Source organism: Chelonoidis abingdonii, chromosome 5, assembly GCF_003597395.2.
Source record: "Chelonoidis abingdonii isolate Lonesome George chromosome 5, CheloAbing_2.0, whole genome shotgun sequence".
Taxonomy (NCBI): domain Eukaryota; kingdom Metazoa; phylum Chordata; order Testudines; family Testudinidae; genus Chelonoidis; species Chelonoidis abingdonii.
The window spans coordinates 106918689-106933841 of NC_133773.1; positions in this window are offsets into that span (position 1 = coordinate 106918689).

The window sequence follows — 15153 nt, forward strand, 5'->3', positions numbered from 1 at the left end:
GAAGGTCCCGGCTCTGAATAGTTTATCATTTCATTCAAGATAAGACAAAAAAGTGCATATAATAATGAAGGAGGAGGAGAAAGGATGAGAGTTATAGTAATAAGAACAAGGTAGGAATATGCATAGCTAGATGGTTCAGAATCATATAATATTTTTCTAAGTTTCTTAACTTTCCCTCACTTATATGGTTTATCCCTAACTTGAAATGGTCAACCCTAGGTAATTCAGTCTTCAAGCTCATTCAGTCCTTGGCTTCATTCATCAGAGTGCCAATAGTGTCTATTAGTGCTACACTGTGGTGATGATTTTAGTAGTGTGGATACCTGCCCAGTAAGAAGACTGAAACAACCCACTCCTTTCATATAAACCATCAGATAATAATGAGTTTGATCAGCAAGCTGAGCTTGATTTGAACCACAGACCAAAGCCCCTCTATGGTGATGTACTAAGCATCTCATCCAACCAATCCTTGCCATACCAATACATATTTCACAAGTGTGCTTAGTGTTGCTCTGTGTCTGTTACTGGCTCTTAGTACTAACTACTTCTCTGACATACCTAAATTACTTCTCTGCCTATCCTTTAACTCTAACTCTGTCTATTTCCTTGTGCAGATCATTAAAACAAATGAAAAATACAAAACTAAACAAATGCAATGTGAATAATAAAAAGCTGTTAGTGTAACTAGATAGCAAATATCATTCACTGTAGCATCCAATTTTGCTTCCACTTTGCTCAAAACTTCTACAAGTCTCTGTAGTACTGAAGGTGAAATATGAACTGATATTGCTGCAGCCTGCAGGTACACAGACAGGTGCTTTTGTGGAGTCTGGCATTCTTGAAGTCTCTCAAAAGTTCTCCTATGGGAATAGGGTTTAGTACATGTACAAGTTGAATTCTAGTTGATGCCTATTATAAAAGAGGATTTTAAAAAAGGATCTTAAAAATTCAGTGCCAACAGCAAAGTAAAAGTGAAACAAGAGCAAAGAACCTGCTGTACAAATTGACGGAGCTGTTAGATAATATCATTTTTGATAGTAGGCCATAGATATCATGCTCCGCAAATGGCTTAAACTTGGTTATTATCACTGAAAACCTGCACCTTAATCTGAGGATTGTAATGCTAGAAATGGTGCACACAATCTCTGTCTACTTTAGTTACTCTAAGAAAGCTAAGAAAAGTCCTGTCTAAGTGGCTGCAGCAACAATTTGCCACAACATCAGCTGCAGAAAGAAGATGCAGCTTACTGGAGCTGTACTTGTATGCCTGAATAATTTTTGGGCCAGAGGAATATTATGCATGGATACAGAAACAAGTAAAAAATAGACAAGGTAGATATTACACTAACCTGCGTTCATTAGAATCTGATAGCTGGTTTGGTTTTCCCCTCTCTACCCATCTAACATGGTCTCTAAGGAAATCATTACCAACACTGCATGCTTAAGTCAGGTGCTCTCACACAGTGGACGTCAATATCTTTTAAGGAAAAAAAAAAAGAACGAACCCAGTATAAAGATAACATTAACACTGCCACTGATGTACAGCAAGGGAAGGGTAGTGCTTTCTAACTGGATACATGTTAGTAAATTAAATCTTTGGAAAAAAGAAAAGGAAATAATTGGCAAGACTGGCTCATTCACATTCCACAAGAAATTGAAAAGAACCGACCAGGAAGGTGAGAAGTAGTAGCATAATTCATCTCCTGAGGTCCCTTCCAACCCTAATAATCTATGAACTTATCTATGAAAGGGTTTTCTTTAACATGGAAAATGTTTAACACTGAGGGTAATTAACCACTGGAAAAAATTACTAGGAGTCGTGGTGGATTCTCCATCACTGGCAACTTTTAAATCAAGATTGGATGTTTTACTAAAAAATGTGTTCTAGGAATTGTTTGGGGAAGTTCTATGCCCATGTTGTACAGGACTTCAGATTAGATTATTACAATGATCTCTTCTGGCCTTGGAAACTATGAATTTATGAAAATAAGACATAGGTATAGCCCAGTTACAGAAAGTGTGCTACGTTCCAGCCAAGTTGACAGCTATTTATTTATGTGTTTGGAACAAATATTTATTCTACAGACATTACACTCACTGACAAGTTTCTATCTACATCAGGTTCTTTATACATGCAGCAGGTCACAAAGGGAAAATGGCTAGCTTTCTAGTGAATAATGTTATATTAAGATTCTTATATCACACCCTTCACCATGTGGGATGGGACGTACCAGGCCCTTTGAGGCCCCCTGCTGGAGGCCTCACAGTCCTATCGCACCCTGCCCCAGAAAAAGAGCAGTGAGGGTAGGTTCTCCAGCCCTGCCTGGAAAGACTGCAGAGAAGCAGCCAATCACAGCACAGTAGGCTCAGATAAAAGGCTGTGCAGTGGGCAAGCTGGGCAGTTTCTGTCTGGGACCAGGGGAGCAAGGATCAGTGCCTGTGGCTGGTCACAGGTGCTCAAGAAGAGAACCAGAAGGAAGATTCTGGAGGTACTTGAATGCATCAAGGAGGGAGAAGATTTGAGAAATTCAGGCCTGAGGTTAGGGTGAAGGTGATAGGACTGAGTGGGAAGTGGCCCATGGAATAGCAGCAAAAACAAAGTAGAGGAAGTAATATGTGATTGCTCTCTATAGGGTCCCTGGGTTGAGACTTGGAGTAGTGGGCAGGCCCGGGCCCCTCCACTGGCGAAATGGCCTAAGCCCCAAGAAAGGGATAAAACTCAGCACTAAAAGTCCAAGAAAGGGGCTAGAATTTAAATAGGTCCAGAGATGAGGCTGAAGTCCCTGGAAATGGCCAGCCATTTGTTGGACTGTGTTACCCCAGAAGGGTTTCATCCATTTTAGATTTTGTTTGACTTAGCCAAAGAGCTGTCACTGAAGATTCACCTGATGAGGGCAACAGCCAACAGGGGGCACTATGAAGCGAGAAAGAGAGTGCAGGTTCACACTCACCCGCCAGGCATCACTCACAAGTGGTGAGTGCACATGTCACACCATGTTACCTGAATTCTTTCCAGGGATGCATAAAGCAGTGTGACTAGCCTTTCTCATATGTGGTTTCTTCTCCATTACTTTCCTTTGTGGGAAAATGTAGAGGGAGTTTAAATGATGTTCTATGAGCTTTTATTTGTGAAGGATGAATTAAAGTAGTGAGCTTTGCACTAGGAAGAGAAAGAAGTGAAATTTGAGGTAGTTCTTAGTTTCTGTGTATGTGAGCTCCACAACCTTGGACCAGAAAATATTCTCTCTCCTATGCAAATAGATTTCACACTAGCTAGAGACTATTCTATTGTGCCAGAGGAGTGAAAGGAGGTTATTAGAAACATTGAAAATAGACCATGGTCAATTAGACCATGATCTTGACCCTATATTCTATGGGGAGTCAATGCAGTGAGCAGAGGACACAGATGATGATGATGAATACTGTGTGATCCATGACTGAGAAGTGATCTAGGAGATAGTGGCCCAAATGTGGAGTATTCTTCCAGAAATTGGGGAGTTTGACAAATGATCCACAAGCTCAGCAATACCAGTGGTAATTAAAAATCTCAAAAAATATAAATTTTGCAATTTACTCATGTTGAGAAACACTTTTCCTCAAGTGAACTTTCAGACTCGTGGTCTGAGCAATGTTCCTTTATATACTAATAAAAGATTTTTTTTAACCTGTTCTATTTGAAGTCTGTAGTGATTTTCTTTATCATTCATACATGCTTCTTATTAATGCAATTTTCCACAGTGTTGTTTAGGATAACCTAATAATGCACAATGCATATCTCCCATTGGATGAACTACACTAATAGACTCTAGCAATGGCTAGCAATAGCAGAAGCTTAAAACATGAAAGGTTACAGCTGACTGTAATTTAATTGCTTCCACTTAAGAACAATAGCCAGATCAAACAGCCAATCAGCAATCAATACGATTAATAATTCACTTCACTCACACTTATGTAATAACCAATTAATTGGAGCAGATAAATAGACATCTGTAGGCTAATATCTTCAGAGGATAAAGTGCAGGAGAACATCATGCTACAAAACACATAACTGCACACTTATATATACACACATTATGTTATATGTATTTATATTAAAAAGGGAACATCAATAGCAACTGCAGAAGTTAAGGTGTGTTCAGCGTTTTACTTACAGCAAGATTAATGTCCCTCTATTTTACACTATGCTGAATTTAGTCTCCAAATTTTACAAAATCACTGTTCAGTATTTTCTGATTTTTTTTCATAGCTAATAATTTTTCCAGATAAAATAATTTAAAATCATGCACTTTTTGAACTGGACCCTGAACTCTCATTTTTATTTCTCTGCCCTTAGGTAAGCAACTACAGGCACCACAAATTCAAAACTAAACACATCATCATAGACCGGACACAGGTAACTTTGAAAGTCTTATAGTTGAATACAAAACATACAGATACCCTTGTCTGTCATATGCTATGAAAAGCCAGTGGATTTGTCAATACCCATCATCGACTTCCATTTCCCAGTCCTACCTAATTCAGCTTCTTGACTTCTAAACTCTGTTTCTCACAGAGACCCACCCAAATCTTAGTCAGAAAACTGAACCTCTTTTTCTGTGATATTTTTTGAGATGGAGTATCCAGAAGTATTTCAGGTGAGGACATGCCATATCTATCTATCTGGCATGTCCTCATCTGAAATACTTCTGGTTATTCCATCTTTATACATCCTACTACCATTTTGTTTGTTTAACCACCATTGCACATTGAGCAGAAATTTTCATTGAATATTCCATAGTGATAGCTACATCTTTTTCTCTTGATGAAATTAGAACCCAGCATTTGTCAATGCTGAATTTCATGTCACCATACTAGCCACCAACCTTTATTAATTTTCTCTGAAGTTTCTCACAACTTTCTCTAGACTTAACTAACCTAAATAATTTAGTGCCATTGGCAAATGTTACTACCTAGCTCTTTACCTTCTTTTTAAGATCATTAGTGAGTGTATTAAACAAAAGCAGTCCTAGTGCAGAACCCTGGGGCACCCTGTTAACTTTTTCTCATGCTGAAAATTGATCATTTATTTCTACTCTTTGTTTTCTATCTTTTAGCCAGTTTCTAACCCATTACAGTACTTAGTCTCAAGCCATGACCACTTAATTTCCTTAAAAGCCTCTGGTGAATGACTTTACAGAAGCCATGTGGGTTTGTCCCTCTCAGATCAAGTTAATGTAGGAGGTTTATAATTTAATTTTTAACAATGGTTTCAATGCCTTTTACCTAGAAATAAAGTAAAGCTCATTGGTCTTATGTCCAGGTTCATCCCTGGTACCTTCTTAAAGGAGAGATCCAGTCTTCCATTATAGTACCAAATCTTAATTTTTATATCTCAATCTATCTATTGTGATACAGCATGGCCAGAGGGCAGCAGGAGAGTGTTAGCAGGGAGCCTTATTCCCTGCAAGGGGAGGAAGGTTTGCTATAGATTAACTAGAGCACCTGAAGCCAATTAGAGCACCAGCAGTCAGTCACATGATAAAAACCCCTGCTTCAGTTGGACAGCGTGGGAGTTAGAGCAGGAAGGGTTGGTTGGAGTAGAGAGCAGTTTTGAAGAGAGACCAAAAGGAAAGTTTGGAGGAGTGCTGAAGTGGGCTGAGAAATCAAAAAAAATCCTAGGTAAGGGGCACCTGGCTTATGTAGAAGGAAGGCAAGAAGTCCCTTCACAAGCTGAAGAGCAGGAGAGGGAAGTAGCCCAGGGGAAGGAACTGCTAGTTCAAGTGGTTCACCACAACCCTCAGGGCCCCTGGGTTGGGACCTGGAGAAGAGGGTGGGCCCAGATCCCTCCCTCTCCACTCCCCTCCTCAAGGACACTAGTGGGGTAACTAAAATACCGATTCAGAGGCAAGCAATGGTGCCCTGAGCCCTCCCCAAAGAATAGAAAGCGTGAGACCCAGCATAACAGTACTGGCAATTTGCCACACTATAAAATCAAGGAATTCATTCAATATTCTGAATTTAGTATTTAAAAGAGAAATTGCTGGGTCACAAGGGGAATCAGGCTGCTGTGATTTAGAGAAGCAATGGGACAGAACCTGTATAGTAAATGAAACATTAAAACAAACAGAAAAAAAGTAAGCAGAGAAATATATTGAAAACATAAGATGAAAATTTTATAAATACCTATTCTCTGATTTAGTGTGTGTTTGTCCAGGCCCAGGACACATGTCTGGAGACTCCTCATCATATACTATCTCTTCTGGGCTAATGTTTGGTTCTCCTCGCATATCAGTCAAGATCCTGACTCAGGGATTACTTTTCATAGTGGAAGGATATGTCATAGGCCCCACAAAACTGATCTCTAAAAAGAAATTTGATTTTTTTTTATAATTGAAATGAAAATTCTAAATTTTTAAGGTACTATTACTCAAGTGCATTGTCAGCTGTTGGTGTTCTGCCTTGGTTCTCCCAGTGCAACAACGGTGTATGCCAATAACATCCTAATGTATACCTGATCATAGCTTATTGCTGTCACCTAAAGTACAGTAGTTAGTCTGGGTGATTAGGCTAGGGCTATTGTACCACCTCCACTCAGCTGATATTTCTCTTGACTCCTCTGAGAGAGTGATGGACAACACCCTCCACCTCCTCTGTTTGCTTTACCCTTCCTAAAGGCACTATATTGCTGGGATCCTCTCTACAGAGAAGGAGGGCTGGATTTGGTTGCTTTCAGAACCTTTCAATTTCTGTCCTTTCATTCATCAGACTGTTTCCTGGAGAGCAAGAATAGTCACTTTTCTCCACCAGGGTGTGACTTTATAGTTTTCCCAGCACCAGTTTGCCAACAAGAGAGAGCTTATACTCGGCCTCCAAATCTGATAGCAAGCAAAATAGCAGCTTTCCTTCCTTTCAGGCACTCTTGGAAATTAAATAGAGTTGGACAACTCTTTGTTTAGCTGATAATCATCTCCAGTAAAGGAAAACTATCACAGATCCGCTTTGCTTGACTTGAATATGGTATACATATTCCTTGGCAATTTAGTTCCTAGTGAGCTATTTCTATGTTTACATGTTTACATGTCATTGTCATCACATGGGAAAATTTTTATATGATTAGAAGCATTGCATTTCATTACTGGTATTTGTAGTAGTTTTCATCATTTGTAGAAAGAAAGCAATGCAAAGGATTCAGAGGAAGAACAATTATTATAAAATAAGGGTTGTAAGTCATACATAAAGTAAGTAGCATGCTTTACAAAAGCAGTTAAGACAGCCATATTTACATACCTAGGCAGATTTTTCCATAGCAAAGTTCACTGCTACATCATTACATCTGTTTGAAAAAAGTAAAGTATAGCTGCTAGACCTCTTTCAATTTTTTTGTCTTGTTTTAAATTAACAGGGCATTCACTTTTAGAAAATCACTTGAATAGCTCCCCCATTTTCCAAATGGAGGAACCAATTCACACTGAAGTGAAGTGACTTGCCCAACCTCATCCAGTAAGCCAGTGATAAAGCCACTGCCCTATCTACTGGACTATACTGCCTTCTGTAAAGAAGGATTAGTTTAGAAACATGTTTGCTACCATGTTAATCTAGATGTGGTGGCATATAGAATCTGTTTTATGTTTGCAAGAACAATCAGCATTTAGGCTTAGAAAGAGTTCTTAGCCTAGCAAATAAAATAATCTTCTTTTAATTCAAAAATAAATTTAAAAAATGATAATTTTCACTATCTTTAGAAAGTGTTAAGCATCAAGTATTTGAAAACATTGCCCCACTCCCCCCAGATAATACAAATATGCTTATTACTCACACATGGAATTCATGAGATCAGAAAAAAGCCAGGTCAAAATCTAAATTGTTAACATCTCACCTGAACAACTTCCTTCTGAATATGGTTTCTCTAAACACCCCCTAACTCATCAAAAATCATTTTTACAAATCACTTTAGAAATCATAGCCCTGGATGACATTCAATTAATATATCGTTTTATGCAAAGTAGTTTAAGTATTGAAGTGGTTTGAACCTTCTGACATGCATTACAACTACAGTGTTGTTTACAAAGGTAAGAACTGAAAGCGTCACTGGCTAAGACTTGTTTCAGAAACACTATAAATTGTGTATTGAATGAACAAAGTGCAATCAGATGTGATTTCTTCAGAAAAAAAGTGCATATCCTTTAAAGACAAGAATAGAGCTAATACTATAAGCTTGTAGAAACCTTGGAAAGCAAGGTGTTTAGTGGCTAGTGCAGAGAACTTGGAATCAGAATTGTTGAGTTTTAGTCATGATTTCTTTTTTTGGTCTTGGGCAAGTTATTTACGCTGTGCTTTAGCACAGCAGTAAAGTTTGACCACATACTTATGTGCATTGCTGAATTATGGCCTTACTCTCTGTCCCTCCATTCCTTCATCTGTAAAATTAGGATAATATTTATCTACATTTGCAAAGCACTTTGAAATTTTTATATGAATTCCTGGGGCACCATCTTTCTTTTCTATCCAAACTTGGGCAAATGTTCTCTCTTCTTTCTGCTGGTATCAGCTTGTGGCTGGATGACTTTTTTCCCCATCCAATGCATCCTCAGCTGAGATATTTAGGAGACAGTTAGCTAAGTGAGGAAGCTCCCTGCAAAGCTGGGCCAACATTTAGCAGATAATTAATGCTGTGGTTACAAAGGGACTTAATGGAGTTGTCAAGTTAACAAGAGTCTGTCCGCTTTAATCACTGCTATTCAGTGGTGGGCAACAGTGAAATTGACAACAATCATATCATTTCTCTGTGCAGTCTCTAGGGTCACCACCTCCATGGCGGCCAGTCTAATGGCTGACAGGGACACAGGGAGGCTGGAAACTGGGAAGCACTGCGTCCTAGGCTGCCTGGCTGGCAGGCTCAAGGGAAGTCAGGAACCTGGTAGGCAGGATTCTGTCAGAAGTTTTCAAAATCAAACAATTTCTGACATATGTATAGATTTTGACAAATAGTCAAATTCTGAGGGGGAAAAAAATGTTTCATCAGAATTTACCCACCCAGCTCTATTTATGATTCCCACAAGTCTACAGCAATTTCTTGATAATACTTTATATGAAGATACCATTTATAAACAATGTATTCAGAGTCTCTTATTACAGAGTCCATAAGGTTGCTTATAACCCTGGCATCAGCATCTAAAACACCTCCTACTGATGTGTTTGTAGCCATAAATATTTCAGTATGATGTACATGTATTTAATTATATCATGTATATAATTTCACCATGTGCTATATTGCGTGTATATATTTCTCACTATGAATTACACTCATAACAAGATCTCTCATAAATCATAGTTATTTTTTGAATGGAATGTTTAATAGGTTCTGTGGTCTCAATGAAATAATTTTGTATTTAAAATTCAGATAAATGGTATTAGCTGCTGCAAACATCCGCAGATTGGGGTGGAAGAGACTGTCAACTTTTGTATATAAACTGACCATAAATTATAAGGGTTCTTTGCTCATGAGAGATGGGGGGAAGTTAATTTGCAAGACTAATTATTCTGTCTTTGGACTGTGAGAGTTAATCTCTTTACTGAACCTTCAAATGTCTTTACACTGTTAAATTAAATGAAATTCAGCAATTAGTACAATGTGGTAGGTAATAGAGGTCCATACCATTATGTTTCACACAAGGAGAGGCAGAAGCTGTTTCTGAATTAATCAAATGAACTAACAAATTATTATGGTTAATTACAGAGAACTGGAGATATGAGGCTGCAAGCAATCAGATACTTATAAGACCTAGAAAATAATTGCTTCTAGTGGTTTGCCTTGGCATGGATTTAAAAAAATACTTTTCAACCAAACTGTAGCAGTTTGCATTATTTTACCATTCATTAATATTAGATGGAGAAAAATTGTTTGTTACTTATCTGACTACTGAAGAACTGGATATTATTTTTTAATAAGTTAGCTCAAAACTCTGAGTAAAAGGAATTTAATGTTTAGATGAAGTATATGGCATCTAATTCCTGGCAATGTACCATATAGATTGTGACTGGGTGCCTGGATGGGCCACACTGAAAATGCCACATTCAGGGCAGACTGTAAGAGGGCAGACAATCCCCAAAAGTGCTGGTTTATTCTATAATTAGATTCACCATGCTAGTAACAAAAGAAATTCTGTAATACCACTCTGGTTAATCCAGAAGCCAAACACAGTCCCCTTTAGGCATTCCAGCCTTTGGATCCCATCTAGACAAACAGGTCCAATTAAGACGTGAAAAACATTTAGCATCTAAAAGCTAATTTGGTTACATTGATAAACTTCTAACAGAATATATGTAAACACAGACAAATATACTTACTATCCGGCCTTGACTTGTATCACTACAAATGAATGGGTTAATGATTGCTGGTCTAGTATATGTCTGAAATTCACATACAAGTGAATTGTCTTGATACAACTGTAATGCCTCTTAAATTGTTATGCATCATATACAAGTTGGCTGGTCTTTCCAACTTCTATAATATAAACTCTATATTATTATTATTATTATTTTATTATTAAGCACATGAATAAAATTTTATCCGCAGTTTCCAGATTATATGATATATAATAAGCATAATGTAAGATCACCCTAGTTGTGGAAAGAGATCTTGAGAGGACACATGCTAGATGTTCATTTTAGTCCAGTGACATTGACAGAGGATCTTTGAGTGTGCTTTGTCCCACTGCCTGTGGGAAATTTGGACCAATGTCATTCCTGGTTGACAAAAACCAATGGGGAAGTACTGGGTCCATTTCTGTTGTGAGTAATTTAATTTTTGTGTTTGAAATTATTGCCTGGGTGCCTAGAATTTTGGATAGTTTCTCCTTTTAATAAATAATGATGATGCAAACATACTTGAATAGAATCCAGTAAATAAAAATAATTTCTGTTACATACACTTTAATTATGTAATTCCTTAATTTAGTACAAATTCCAAAGAAAGAGACCATTCTGATTTCAGTTACGCTGGTGTAAATCTGTAATGACTCCATTAAGGTCAATGCAGTAGTCCCAGGCCTTGTATGCATTTGAAGATTTCCCCAAATCAGCAGTTAGTGGCTGACAATTATTGTAATTTCTATAGTCCTGACATGCAGGTAGCTAATTAGTGTGTTAAGATCAGAGGTGGAGACCTAGGAAGGGACTTAGACATTGCAATGTCTAACTTTTAGGCACCTAAAAAAATCACTGGAACAATAATGGGATCCATGGAGTCTGAATTAGACACTTAGGCTCCCTGTGCAATGAATGGGGAGATATAGGTGCCTGTGAATAGGATCCACAAAAATCAGCACTCTACATATACTTCTACGCTGGAATAAAAGACTTGCAGCATGGCCACGGTTGGACCAATTCAGCTGATTCAGGCTCGCATGGCTTGGGCTGCAGGGCTAAAAATGGCTGTGTAGATGTTTGGGCCTGGGGTGGAGTGCAAGCTCTCGGACCCTCCCGCCTCAGTGGGTCCCATATTTACCCAGAAATTTCACAGACCTGCAGTCTGAGACCTGTGAGACTGAGTCAGCTGACCTGGGCCAGCTGCGGGTGTTTAATTGCTGTGTAGACATATCTTAGGTAGCCAGTTGCCTAAGCTAGCCTATGGCAGATGCTGACAAACAGGCTATGTCCTAAGCCTTGCTCCTACCATGGTGTTCAGTGCCTAAGTCAGGCTGCAGAGGGTGCCAATTTCTGGTTGTGATACATAGTCAGGAACCCCTCTCCTGGAATGAGATGTCTTAGGCACCTAAGTTGTTTTTTTGTGGGAAGGAGGGCAGCAGGCACCTAATTCCACACAAAACAACAGCAGGAGTAGGGTGACCAGACAGTAAATGTGAAAAATTGGGACAAGGGGTGGGGGGTAATAGGAGCCTATATAAGAAATAAACTCAAAAATTGGGACTGTCCCTATAAAATTGGGATCTCTGGTCACCCTAAGCAGGAGGAAGCTTCCATTATAACACTTAGCCCACTGAAAAGGTACTCCCCTAGGATGTGGGAGACACTAGTTCAGTTCTGCCCCTGCCTCATGAGGAAAAGGGATTTGAACAGGGGTTTCCCACTTCTCAGGAAAGTCCCCTAACTACTGGAGTATAAAGTTATTCTCACTCTTTCTTTGGCCCAATTATTCAATCATGTAATTAAAATGGAATGGTTTCAGCAAGAGAGAGTCCCATAGTCCAGCGCTGGTTTATACAGTCAGATATGTACATCAGCATTTGGCCTTACATTTCATTACCCTACATATCATTAGCACTTATCAGTATCCTCAGTGCTTTGCAGATCTGTGAGCAAAAAGAGAAACAGTCTATGAAGGGGACAAATTCTTGTTGAGTACATTTACTGCATGAGTAATGAAAAGCAGAATTGTATTTGGGATATCTACTGTTTGTTTCCCTGGTAAAATTTTTGGCAAGCATTTCAAATATTTTTTGTTCACTTTTGTCTTTGCAGTTCTTATATAAAAAACAAGACCTGTCAAACTATTGATATTAATATTAGGGACCTTTTGGTATTCTAGCTTCCCTAGTCAAATTTTCTTAACCACATTCACAGGTTCACTGAACATTCCCCCTCCGGTAAATCTCTGTTATGTGGGTAAGATGAGGCTTTTTTCATATAAATATGTGGTAACTGGAGTTTGATCAGAGGCTGGACTGAGACTCCCTTTCCTTCCCTGCTGCAACAAAGAAAAGACTTCTTCTGCTATGAGCCTAAGCCAAAAAACAGAAGATATTTCACACAAAGAACTGAATTTTGCCTTGTGTAGTTTAAGTACATGTTTCATCTCTTCCTCTTTCAGTAGAGTATTCTAATCTAATTGGTGGAGAGCACAAAAGGATCACTGGATAAAAACACCAAGCAAGAGATCCATCATCAATTACACTGGAAAATGACTTCAGTCCCCCCACAAGATCTCACTGCCATCAGCACTGATGAAGTAAAGGAGGATTTAGCCATTATAAAGAAAGGGAAGGTTGCTGGTGGAGATGGAATCCCCCTGGAATTCCTTCATCAGTTAGGCCCTAAGGCACTCCAGTGGCTGGTGAAACTGTACACCAAAACCATGGAATCTGGATGCATTCCAAAAGCATTGCAAGAGGTGATTATCATTGCCATACTCAAACTGGGCAAACCAACTGACAACCTGAGAAGCTATAGGCCGATATCACTCCTGTGTACAACCTACAAGCTCTTGGAATGTGTCATCCTCCAGAGAATCAGCTCTCTCATTGAGTACCGAAGAACAAGTGGGATTTTGGGCTAAACACAGTTGCTGTGACAACATTTTGGCCCTTGTAGTGCACATTGAGACTGGATTCAAGAAGAAATCCAAGACCAGCACAGCCTTTGTAGATCTGTCATTGGCCCATGACACAGTCTGGATTAAAGGCCTGATGATGAAGCCTGCAATAATCATCCTTTTCCTCAAAACACTACGCCCTCTATGGATGATGCTAAGCAATAGGTGGCTACGTGTCCATTTGGGTGACAGTCAGCTTATCCTGGCTCCTCAACAACAGATTGCCACAAGGCTAAGTACTCACACAACAGTTTTCAAAGTCTACATGAGCGATATGCCACCAATGAAGTTGTGCAAATTTGCACATGCAGATGACTTTGCCTTAGCAACACAAGCATCCACCTTCAACGACATCAAGTCCATCTTGAATAGGAACCTAAACACCATGAAAGAATATTTAAGGAAATGGAGAATCAAGACAAACCCCCACAAAACAGTCACTGCATTCCATCCTGATAACAGGAATGCTGACCCTGAAAGTGACCTTCTGCGGCAACAGTGTGCAACATGACCCCACTCTGAGTTATCTTGTAGTGAAGCTGGACCACACACTAACCTTCCACTTCCACCTGAAGAAGGTAGCTGCCAAGACAAACGCAATGGCCAACCTAGGCCATACATTTGCAGGCACAAGCTGGGAAGCATCAGCATCTGTGCTACAGATATCAGTGATGGCCCTTGTGTACTCCACAGTCGAGTACTGTGCACTGGTGTGGACCAGAAGTAGCCACACTTGACTTGTTTATATTCAGCTAAACCCTCAAGTTGATCCCAACACCCTGGCTGCCCATGCTGTCTCACATGACTCCCTCATCCATTCCCCATAATGCTACAACCCTCCAGGAAGTCCAGTGAATCAAGGAAAACGAATGTCTTCCCATCCACTAGGACCTCAGTGACAAAGCTCAGTATCACTTGAAGTCATGCAAGCCCTTTTGGACCCACATTCTTAACCTTCGACAATGTGACTTCAACCTGTGATGAAGCTTGGAAAGCCAAACGGTGCTCAGAAGAGGTCACAAACACCTTGTGAAAGCCCTGATGAGGAAGATCTCTGGCTTTGATCTTTTGTGAAGCTTATGGGCAACCCTAAATCACATCCGCACAAACCATGGGAGATGTGTATACTTGATGCACAAATGGAAAAGTAAAACTCTCTAGCATGCAACTGTGGCCACCCAGAACAGACCATGAAACACAATGACTTGATGCCCAATTCACAAATACGAAGGAGGTATCACAATGATATGCTCTGCTACTCTTGATGCAATTATCTGGCTCATTTAAATGTAAAATTTTATAGTTGTTGCTGTACATCAGTGGTCTCTAACCTTTTTATACTCAAGATCACTTTTTGAATTTAAGGGCAACACAGGATCTACCCCACCCCTTTTTCGAAGCCTTGCCCCTTCCCCAAAGCCCCATCCTTTTCAGTCCTTCCCCTGTCTCTCTGTTACTTGCTTTTCCCACCCTCACTCACTTTAACTAGGCTGTGGTAGGGGGTTGGGGTTTGGGATGTGGGCTCTGGGCTGGACCTGGGGTTGGGGTGCAGGAGGGGCAAGAGGTGCAAGCTCTGTGAGGGAGTTTGGGTGCAGGAGGGGGCTCCGGACTGGGGCAGAGTGTTGGGGTGCAGGAGGGGGTACAGGGTGCTGGCTCTAAGAGGGGAATCAGGGGTGGGGCTTGGGGTGTAGGAGGGAGTTCAGGGTACAGGAGGAGGTGCGGGTTCAGGACTGAGGTGCAGTCTCTCACCAGGCAGCACTTACCTCCGGCGGCTTCTGGTTGATGATGGAGTGTGGCTGCCACTAACGCAGGATTCCTGTTTACCTCGGCCCTACACTGCTCCT